At 48.3% G+C, this 7,500-nt stretch overlaps 28 non-coding genes across 28 annotated transcripts in view; all 28 read right to left on the bottom strand.

Annotated features, from left to right (window-relative positions):
- Positions 1-156: 156 nt before the first annotated feature.
- trnap-ugg (transfer RNA proline (anticodon UGG)) lies at positions 157-228 on the bottom strand. The gene has a single exon. It is a non-coding gene; the product is annotated as a tRNA-Pro (tRNA).
- A 261-nt stretch (positions 229-489) lies between these two features.
- Positions 490-561, bottom strand: trnap-agg (transfer RNA proline (anticodon AGG)). The gene has a single exon. It is a non-coding gene; the product is annotated as a tRNA-Pro (tRNA).
- Positions 562-650: 89 nt separating this feature from the next.
- trnap-ugg (transfer RNA proline (anticodon UGG)) lies at positions 651-722 on the bottom strand. Its single transcript has one exon. It is a non-coding gene; the product is annotated as a tRNA-Pro (tRNA).
- Positions 723-1,127: 405 nt separating this feature from the next.
- Positions 1,128-1,199, bottom strand: trnap-agg (transfer RNA proline (anticodon AGG)). The gene has a single exon. It is a non-coding gene; the product is annotated as a tRNA-Pro (tRNA).
- Positions 1,200-1,292: 93 nt separating this feature from the next.
- On the bottom strand, positions 1,293-1,364 carry trnap-agg (transfer RNA proline (anticodon AGG)). The gene has a single exon. It is a non-coding gene; the product is annotated as a tRNA-Pro (tRNA).
- A 251-nt stretch (positions 1,365-1,615) lies between these two features.
- On the bottom strand, positions 1,616-1,687 carry trnap-ugg (transfer RNA proline (anticodon UGG)). The gene has a single exon. It is a non-coding gene; the product is annotated as a tRNA-Pro (tRNA).
- Positions 1,688-1,946: 259 nt separating this feature from the next.
- On the bottom strand, positions 1,947-2,018 carry trnap-ugg (transfer RNA proline (anticodon UGG)). The gene has a single exon. It is a non-coding gene; the product is annotated as a tRNA-Pro (tRNA).
- Positions 2,019-2,268: 250 nt separating this feature from the next.
- On the bottom strand, positions 2,269-2,340 carry trnap-ugg (transfer RNA proline (anticodon UGG)). The gene has a single exon. It is a non-coding gene; the product is annotated as a tRNA-Pro (tRNA).
- Positions 2,341-2,425: 85 nt separating this feature from the next.
- Positions 2,426-2,497, bottom strand: trnap-agg (transfer RNA proline (anticodon AGG)). The gene has a single exon. It is a non-coding gene; the product is annotated as a tRNA-Pro (tRNA).
- Positions 2,498-2,585: 88 nt separating this feature from the next.
- Positions 2,586-2,657, bottom strand: trnap-agg (transfer RNA proline (anticodon AGG)). The gene has a single exon. It is a non-coding gene; the product is annotated as a tRNA-Pro (tRNA).
- Positions 2,658-2,886: 229 nt separating this feature from the next.
- On the bottom strand, positions 2,887-2,958 carry trnap-ugg (transfer RNA proline (anticodon UGG)). The gene has a single exon. It is a non-coding gene; the product is annotated as a tRNA-Pro (tRNA).
- A 130-nt stretch (positions 2,959-3,088) lies between these two features.
- Positions 3,089-3,160, bottom strand: trnap-agg (transfer RNA proline (anticodon AGG)). Its single transcript has one exon. It is a non-coding gene; the product is annotated as a tRNA-Pro (tRNA).
- An 88-nt stretch (positions 3,161-3,248) lies between these two features.
- Positions 3,249-3,320, bottom strand: trnap-agg (transfer RNA proline (anticodon AGG)). Its single transcript has one exon. It is a non-coding gene; the product is annotated as a tRNA-Pro (tRNA).
- Positions 3,321-3,408: 88 nt separating this feature from the next.
- Positions 3,409-3,480, bottom strand: trnap-ugg (transfer RNA proline (anticodon UGG)). Its single transcript has one exon. It is a non-coding gene; the product is annotated as a tRNA-Pro (tRNA).
- An 82-nt stretch (positions 3,481-3,562) lies between these two features.
- trnah-aug (transfer RNA histidin (anticodon AUG)) lies at positions 3,563-3,634 on the bottom strand. Its single transcript has one exon. It is a non-coding gene; the product is annotated as a tRNA-His (tRNA).
- Positions 3,635-3,855: 221 nt separating this feature from the next.
- On the bottom strand, positions 3,856-3,927 carry trnap-agg (transfer RNA proline (anticodon AGG)). The gene has a single exon. It is a non-coding gene; the product is annotated as a tRNA-Pro (tRNA).
- A 564-nt stretch (positions 3,928-4,491) lies between these two features.
- On the bottom strand, positions 4,492-4,563 carry trnap-ugg (transfer RNA proline (anticodon UGG)). Its single transcript has one exon. It is a non-coding gene; the product is annotated as a tRNA-Pro (tRNA).
- A 238-nt stretch (positions 4,564-4,801) lies between these two features.
- On the bottom strand, positions 4,802-4,873 carry trnap-ugg (transfer RNA proline (anticodon UGG)). Its single transcript has one exon. It is a non-coding gene; the product is annotated as a tRNA-Pro (tRNA).
- An 84-nt stretch (positions 4,874-4,957) lies between these two features.
- On the bottom strand, positions 4,958-5,029 carry trnap-agg (transfer RNA proline (anticodon AGG)). The gene has a single exon. It is a non-coding gene; the product is annotated as a tRNA-Pro (tRNA).
- A 388-nt stretch (positions 5,030-5,417) lies between these two features.
- Positions 5,418-5,489, bottom strand: trnap-ugg (transfer RNA proline (anticodon UGG)). The gene has a single exon. It is a non-coding gene; the product is annotated as a tRNA-Pro (tRNA).
- A 260-nt stretch (positions 5,490-5,749) lies between these two features.
- trnap-ugg (transfer RNA proline (anticodon UGG)) lies at positions 5,750-5,821 on the bottom strand. The gene has a single exon. It is a non-coding gene; the product is annotated as a tRNA-Pro (tRNA).
- A 238-nt stretch (positions 5,822-6,059) lies between these two features.
- Positions 6,060-6,131, bottom strand: trnap-ugg (transfer RNA proline (anticodon UGG)). Its single transcript has one exon. It is a non-coding gene; the product is annotated as a tRNA-Pro (tRNA).
- An 85-nt stretch (positions 6,132-6,216) lies between these two features.
- On the bottom strand, positions 6,217-6,288 carry trnap-agg (transfer RNA proline (anticodon AGG)). Its single transcript has one exon. It is a non-coding gene; the product is annotated as a tRNA-Pro (tRNA).
- A 91-nt stretch (positions 6,289-6,379) lies between these two features.
- Positions 6,380-6,451, bottom strand: trnap-agg (transfer RNA proline (anticodon AGG)). Its single transcript has one exon. It is a non-coding gene; the product is annotated as a tRNA-Pro (tRNA).
- Positions 6,452-6,681: 230 nt separating this feature from the next.
- Positions 6,682-6,753, bottom strand: trnap-agg (transfer RNA proline (anticodon AGG)). The gene has a single exon. It is a non-coding gene; the product is annotated as a tRNA-Pro (tRNA).
- An 89-nt stretch (positions 6,754-6,842) lies between these two features.
- Positions 6,843-6,914, bottom strand: trnap-ugg (transfer RNA proline (anticodon UGG)). Its single transcript has one exon. It is a non-coding gene; the product is annotated as a tRNA-Pro (tRNA).
- Positions 6,915-7,319: 405 nt separating this feature from the next.
- trnap-agg (transfer RNA proline (anticodon AGG)) lies at positions 7,320-7,391 on the bottom strand. The gene has a single exon. It is a non-coding gene; the product is annotated as a tRNA-Pro (tRNA).
- Positions 7,392-7,484: 93 nt separating this feature from the next.
- Positions 7,485-7,500, bottom strand: part of trnap-agg (transfer RNA proline (anticodon AGG)) — a 72-nt gene continuing 56 nt past the window's right edge. The window contains exon 1 of the tRNA in view: positions 7,485-7,500. This exon is cut by the window's right edge and continues 56 nt beyond it. This is a non-coding gene — a tRNA (tRNA-Pro).

Raw genomic sequence — 7,500 nt, 5'->3', positions numbered from 1 at the left:
GAACTCCCACAAACTGGGCTCGTCCAGGATTTGAACCCGGGACCTCTCGCATCCTAAGCGAGAATCACGTCGACTTTAGCGCTCCGGAGAGCCTTTTTTTTTTTTTTTTTTTTAAAGCACCAACTAAAGGATTAACTAGGAGAACTTCCACCAACTGGGCTCGTCCGGGATTTGAACCCAGGACCTCTCGCACCCAAAGCGAGAATCATACCCCTAGACCAACAAGCCACGCCGACTTTAGAACTCTGGACAGCCTTTTTTTTTTTTTTTTCAGTGCTCCGGACAGTCTTTTTTTTTTTTTTTAAAAGCACCAACTAAAGGATTGACCCGGAGAACTCCCACAAACTGGGCTCGTCCAGGATTTGAACCCGGGACCTCTCGCACCCTAAGCGAGAATCACGTCGACTTTAGCGCTCCGGAGAGCCTTTTTTTTTTTTTTTTTTTTTAAAGCACCAACTAAAGGATTAACTCGGAGAACTCCCACCAACAGGGCTCGTCTGGGATTTGAACCCGGGACCTCTCGCACCCTAAGCGAGAATCATACCCCTAGACCAACGAGCCACGTCGACTTCAGCGCTCCGGACAGCCTTTTTTTTTTTTTTGTTTTAAAGCACCAACTAAAGGATTAACTCGGAGAACTTCCACCAACTGGGCTCGTCCGGGATTTGAACACGGGACCTCTCGCACCCAAAGCGAGAATCATACCCCTAGACCAACGAGCCACGCCGACTTTAGAACTCTGCACAGCCTTTTTTTTTTTTTTTTTCAGTGCTCCGGACAGTCTTTCTTTTTTTTTTTAAAGCACCAACTAAAGGATTAACTCGGAGAACTCCCACCAACTGGGCTCGTGCGGGATTTGAACCCGGGACCTCTCGCACCCTAAGCGAGAATCATACCCCTAGCCCAACGAGCCACTTCGACTTTAGCGCTCCGGACAGCCTTTTTTTTTTTTTTTTAAAGCACCAACTAAAGGATTACCTCGGAGAACTTCCACCAACTCGCACCCTAAGCGAGAATCATAACCCTAGACCAACGAGCCACGTCGACTTCAACACTCCGGACAGTCTTATTATTTTTTTTTTTAAAGCACCAACTAAAGGATTATCTCGGAGAACTTCCAACCAACTGGGCTCGTCCGGGATTTGAACCCGGGACCTCTCGCACCCTAAGCGAGAATCATACCCCTAGACCAACGAGCCACGGCAACTTCAGCGCTCCGGACAGCCTTTTTTTTTTTTTTTTTTTTTTTAAAGCACCAACTAAAGGATTGACCCGGAGAACTCCCACAAACTGGGCTCGTCCAGGATTTGAACCCTGGACCTCTCGCACCCTAAGCGAGAATCATACCCCTAGACCAACGAGCCACGTCGACTTCAGCGCTCCGGACAGTCTTTTTTTTTTTTTTTTTTTTAAAGCACCAACTAAAGGATTACCTCGGAGAACTTCCACCAACTGGGCTCTTCCGGGATTTGAACACGGGACCTCTCGCACCCTAAGCGAAAATCGTACCCCTAGACCAATGAGCCACGTCGACTTCAGTGCTCCGGACAGTCTTTTTTTTTTTTTTTTTTCAAAGCACCAACTAAAGGATTGACCCAGAGAACTCCCCCCAACTGGGTTCGTCCGGGATTTGAACCCGGGACCTCTCGCACCCAAAGCGAGAATCATACCCCTAGACCAACGAGCCACGACAACTTCAGTGCTCCGGACAGACTTTTTTTTTTTTTTTTTTTTTTAAAGCACCAACTAAAGGATTGACCCGGAGAACTCCCACCAACTCGGCTCGTCCTGGATTTGAACCCGGGACCTCTCGCACCCTAAGCGAGAATCATACCCCTAGACCAAGGAACCACGTCGACTTCAGCGCTCCGGACAGCCTTTTTCTTTTTTTTTTTTTTTTTTAAAAGCACCAACTAAAGGTTTAACTCGGAGAACTTCCACCAACTGGGCTCGTCCGGGATTTGAACCCGGGACCTCTCGCACCCAAAGCGAGAATGATACCCCTAGACCAACGAGCCACGTCGACTTCAGAACTCTGGACAGCCTTTTTTTTTTTTTTAAAGCACCAACTAAAGGATTAACTCAGAGAACTCCCACCAACTGGGCTCTTCCGGGATTTGAACCCGGGACCTCTTGCACCCAAAGCAAGAATCATACCCCTAGACCAACGAGCGACGCAGCCTTTAGCGCTCCGGACAGCCTTTTTTTTTTTTTTTTTTTTTTTTAAAGCACCAACTAAAGGATTAACTCGGAGAACTCCAACCAACTGGGCCTGTCCGGGATTTGAACCCGGGACCTCTCGCACCCAAAGCGAGAATCATACCCCTAGACCAACGAGCCACGTCGACTTCAGTGCTCCGGACAGTCTTTTTTTTTTTTTTAAAAGCACCAACTAAAAGATTCACCCGGAGAACTCCCACAAACTGGGCTCGTCCGGGATTTGAACCCGGGACCTCTCGCACCCTAAGCGAGAATCATACCCCTAGACCAACGAGCCATGTCAACTTCAGCGCTCCCGACAGTGTTTTTTTTTTTTTTTTTTAAAGCACCAACTAAAGGATTACCTCGGAGAACTTCCACCAACTGGGCTCGTCCGGGATTTGAACCCGGGACCTCTCGCACCCTAAGCGAGAATCATACCCCTAGACCAACGAGCCACATCGACTTCAGTGCTCCGGACAGTCTTTTTTTTTTTTTTTTTTTAAAGCACCAACTAAAGGATTGACCCGGAGAACTTCCACAAACTGGGCTCGTCCAGGATTTGAACCCAGGACCTCTCGCATCCTAAGCGAGAATCACGTCGACTTTAGCGCTCCGGAGAGCCTTTTTTTTTTTTTTTTTTTAAAGCACCAACTAAAGGATTAACCAGGAGAACTCCCACCAACTGGGCTCGTCCGGGATTTGAACCCGGGACCTCTCGCATCCAAAGCGCGAATCATACCCCTAGACCAACGAGCCACGCTGACTTTAGAACTCTGGACAGCCTTTTTTTTTTTTTTTTCAGTGCTCCGGACAGTCTTTTTTTTTTTTTTTTTTTTTTTTTTTAAAGCACCAACTAAAGGATTAACTCGGAGAACTCCCACCAACTGGGCTCGTCCGGGATTTGAACCCGGGACCTCTCGCACCCTAAGCGAGAATCATACCCCTAGCCCAACGAGCCACGTCGACTTTAGCGCTCCGGACAGCCTTTTATTTTTTTTTTGTTAAAGCACCAACTAAAAGAGCAACTCGGAGAACTCCAACCAACTGGGCTCGTCCGGGATTTGAACCCGGGACCTCTCGCACCCTAAGCGAGAATCATACCCCTAGACCAACGAGCCACGTCGACTTCAGCGCTCCGGACAGTGTTTTTTTTTTTTTTTTTTAAAGCACCAACTAAAGGATTAACTCGGAGAACTCCCACCAACTGGGCTCGTCCGGGATTTGAACCCGGGACCTCTCGCACCCAAAGCGAGAATCATACCCCTAGAACAACGAGCCACGTCGACTTCAGAACTCTGGACAGCCTTTTTTTTTTTAAAAGCACCAACTAAAGGATTAACTCAGAGAACTCCCACCAACTGGGCTCGTCCGGGATTTGAACCCTGAACCTCTCGCACCATAAGCGAGAATTATACCCCTAGACCAACGAGCCACGTCGACTTCAGCGCTCCGGACAGTGTTTTCTTTTTTTTTTTGAAGCACCAACTAAAGGATTGACCCGGAGAACTCCCACAAACTGGGCTCGTCCGGGATTTGAACCCGGGACCTCTCGCACCCTAAGCGAGAATCACGTCGACTTCAGCGCTCCGGACAGCCTTTTTTTTTTTTTTAAAGCACCAACTAAAGGATTAACTCTGAGAACTTCCACCAACTGGGCTCGTCCGGGATTTGAACCTGGGACCTCTCGCACCCTAAGCGAGAATCATACCCCTAGACCAACGAGCCACGTAGACTTCAGCGCTCCGGACAGTGTTTTTTTTTTTTTTTTTTTTTTTTTAAAGCACCAACTAAAGGATTACCTCGGAGAACTTCAACCAACTGGGCTCGTACGCGATTTGAACCCGGGACCTCTCGCACCCTAAGCGAGAATCATACCCCTGGACCAACGAGCCACGTCGACTTCAGTGCTCCGGACAGTCTTTTTTTTTTTTTTTTTTTTTAAAGCACCAACTAAAGGATTGAACCGGAGAACTCCCACAAACTGGGCTCGTCCGGGATTTGAACCCAGGACCTCTCGCACCCTAAGCGAGAATCACTTCGACTTTAGCGCTCCGGACAGCCTTTTTTTTTTTTTTTTTTTTTAAAGCACCAACTAAAGGATTAACTCGGAGAACTCCCACCAACTGGGCTCGTCCTGGATTTGAACCCGGGACCTCTCGCACCCTAAGCGAGAATCATACCCCTAGACCAACGAACCACGTCGACTTCAGCGCTCCGGACAGCCTTTTTTTTTTTTTTTTTTTTTTAAAGCACCAACTAAAGGTTTAACTCGGAGAACTTCCACCAACTGGGCTCGTCCGGGATTTGAACCCGGGACCTCTCGCACCCAAAGCGAGAATCATACCCCTAGACCAACGAGCCACGTCGACTTCAGAACTCTGGACAGCCTTTTTTTTTTTTTTAAAGCACCAACTAAAGGATTAACTCAGAGAACTCCCACCAACTGGGCTCTTCCGGGATTTGAACCCGGGACCTCTCGCACCCAAAGCGAGAATCATACCCCTAGACCAACGAGCGACGCAGCCTTTAGCGCTCCGGACAGCCTTTTTTTTTTTTAAAGCACCAACTAAAGGATTAACTCGGAGAACTCCCACCAACTGGGCCTGTCCGGGATTTGAACCCGGGACCTCTCGCACCCAAAGCGAGAATCATACCCCTAGACCAACGAGCCACGTCGACTTCAGTGCTCCGGACAGTCTTTTTTTTTTTTTAAAAGCACCAACTAAAGGATTCACCCGGAGAACTCCCACAAACTGGGCTCGTCCGGGATTTGAACCCGGGACCTCTCGCACCCTAAGCGAGAATCATACCCCTAGACCAACGAGCCACGTCGACTTCAGCGCTCCGGACAGTGTTTTTTTTTTTTTTTTTTAAAGCACCAACTAAAGGATTACCTCGGAGAACTTCCACCAACTGGGCTCGTCCCGGATTTGAACCCTGGACCTCTCGCACCCTAAGCGAGAATCATACCCCTAGACCAACGAGCCACATCGACTTCAGTGCTCCGGACAGTCTTTTTTTTTTTTTTTTTTAAAGCACCAACTAAAGGATTGACCCGGAGAACTCCCACAAACTGGGCTCGTCCAGGATTTGAACCCGGGACCTCTCGCAATCTAAGCGAGAATCACGTCGACTTTAGCGCTCCGGAGAGCCTTTTTTTTTTTTTTTTTTTAAAGCACCAACTAAAGGATTAACTAGGAGAACTTCCACCAACTGGGCTCGTCCGGGATTTGAACCCGGGACCTCTCGCACCCAAAGCGAGAATCATACCCCTAGACCAACGAGCCACGCCGACTTTAGAAATCTGGACAGCCTTTTTTTTTTTTTTTTCAGTGCTCCGGACAGTCTTTTTTTTTTTTTTAAAAGCACCAACTAAAGGATTGACCCGGAGAACTCCCACAAACTGGGCTCGTCCAGGATTTGAACCCGGGACCTCTCGCACCCTAAGCGAGAATCACGTCGACTTTAGCGCTCCGGAGAGCCTTTTTTTTTTTTTTTTTTTTTAAAGCACCAACTAAAGGATTAACTCGGAGAACTCCCACCAACTGGGCTCGTCCGGGATTTGAACCCGGGACCTCTCGCACCCAAAGCGAGAATCATACCCCTAGACCAACAAGCCACGTCGACTTCAGAACTCTGGACAGCCTTTTTTTTTTTTTAAAGCACCAACTAAAGGATTAACTCAGAGAACTCCCACCAACTGGGCTCTTCCGGGATTTGAACCAGGGACCTCTCGCACCCAAAGCGAGAATCATACCCCTAGACCAACGAGCGACGCAGCCTTTAGCGCTCCGGACAGCCTTTTTTTTTTTTTAAAGCACCAACTAAAGGATTAACTCGGAGAACTCCCACCAACTGGGCCTGTCCGGGATTTGAACCCGGGACCTCTCGCACCCAAAGCGAGAATCATACCCCTAGACCAACGAGCCACGTCGACTTCAGTGCTCCGGACAGTCTTTTTTTTTTTTTTAAAAGCACCAACTAAAGGATTCACCCGGACAACTCCCACAAACTGGGCTCGTCCGGGATTTGAACCCGGGACCTCTCGCACCCTAAGCGAGAATCATACCCCTAGACCAACGAGCCACGTCGACTTCAGCGCTCCGGACAGTGTTTTTTTTTTTTTTTTTTTTTAAAGCACCAACTAAAGGATTACCTCGGAGAACTTCCACCAACTGGGCTCGTCCGGGATTTGAACCCGGGAACTCTCGCACCCTAAGCGAGAATCATACCCCTAGACCAACGAGCCACATCGACTTCAGTGCTCCGGACAGTCTTTTTTTTTTTTTTTTTTAAAGCACCAACTAAAGGATTGACCCGGAGAACTCCCACAAACTGGGCTCGTCCAGGATTTGAACCCGGGACCTCTCGCACCCTAAGCGAGAATCACGTCGACTTTAGCGCTCCGGAGAGCCTTTTTTTTTTTTTTTTTTTTTAAAGCACCAACTAAAGGATTAACTCGGAGAACTCCCACCAACTGGGCTCGTCTGGGATTTGAACCCGGGACCTCTCGCACCCTAAGCGAGAATCATACCCCTAGACCAACGAGCCACGTCGACTTCAGCGCTCCGGACAGCCTTTTTTTTTTTTTTGTTTTAAAGCACCAACTAAAGGATTAACTCGGAGAACTTCCACCAACTGGGCTCGTCCGGGATTTGAACACGGGACCTCTCGCACCCAAAGCGAGAATCATACCCCTAGACCAACGAGCCACGCCGACTTTAGAACTCTGGACAGCCTTTTTTTTTTTTTTTTTCAGTGCTCCGGACAGTCTTTCTTTTTTTTTTTAAAGCACCAACTAAAGGATTAACTCGGAGAAGTCCCACCAACTGGGCTCGTGCGGGATTTGAACCCGGGACCTCTCGCACCCTAAGCGAGAATCATACCCCTAGCCCAACGAGCCACTTCGACTTTAGCGCTCCGGACAGCCTTTTTTTTTTTTTTTTAAAGCACCAACTAAAGGATTACCTCGGAGAACTTCCACCAACTCGCACCCTAAGCGAGAATCATAACCCTAGACCAACGAGCCACGTCGACTTCAACACTCCGGACAGTCTTATTATTTTTTTTTTTAAAGCACCAACTAAAGGATTATCTCGGAGAACTTCCAACCAACTGGGCTCGTCCGGGATTTGAACCCGGGACCTCTCGCACCCTAAGCGAGAATCATACCCCTAGACCAACGAGCCACGGCAACTTCAGCGCTCCGGACAGCCTTTTTTTTTTTTTTTTTTTTTTTAAAGCACCAACTAAAGGATTGACCCGGAGAACTCCCACAAACTGGGCTCGTCCAGGATT

Source organism: Astyanax mexicanus, chromosome 3 (genome assembly GCF_023375975.1).
Source record: "Astyanax mexicanus isolate ESR-SI-001 chromosome 3, AstMex3_surface, whole genome shotgun sequence".
Lineage (NCBI taxonomy): Eukaryota > Metazoa > Chordata > Actinopteri > Characiformes > Acestrorhamphidae > Astyanax > Astyanax mexicanus.
Note: the sequence above shows the minus strand (reverse complement) of the source record. Positions and strands in the feature narration are given on the sequence as shown.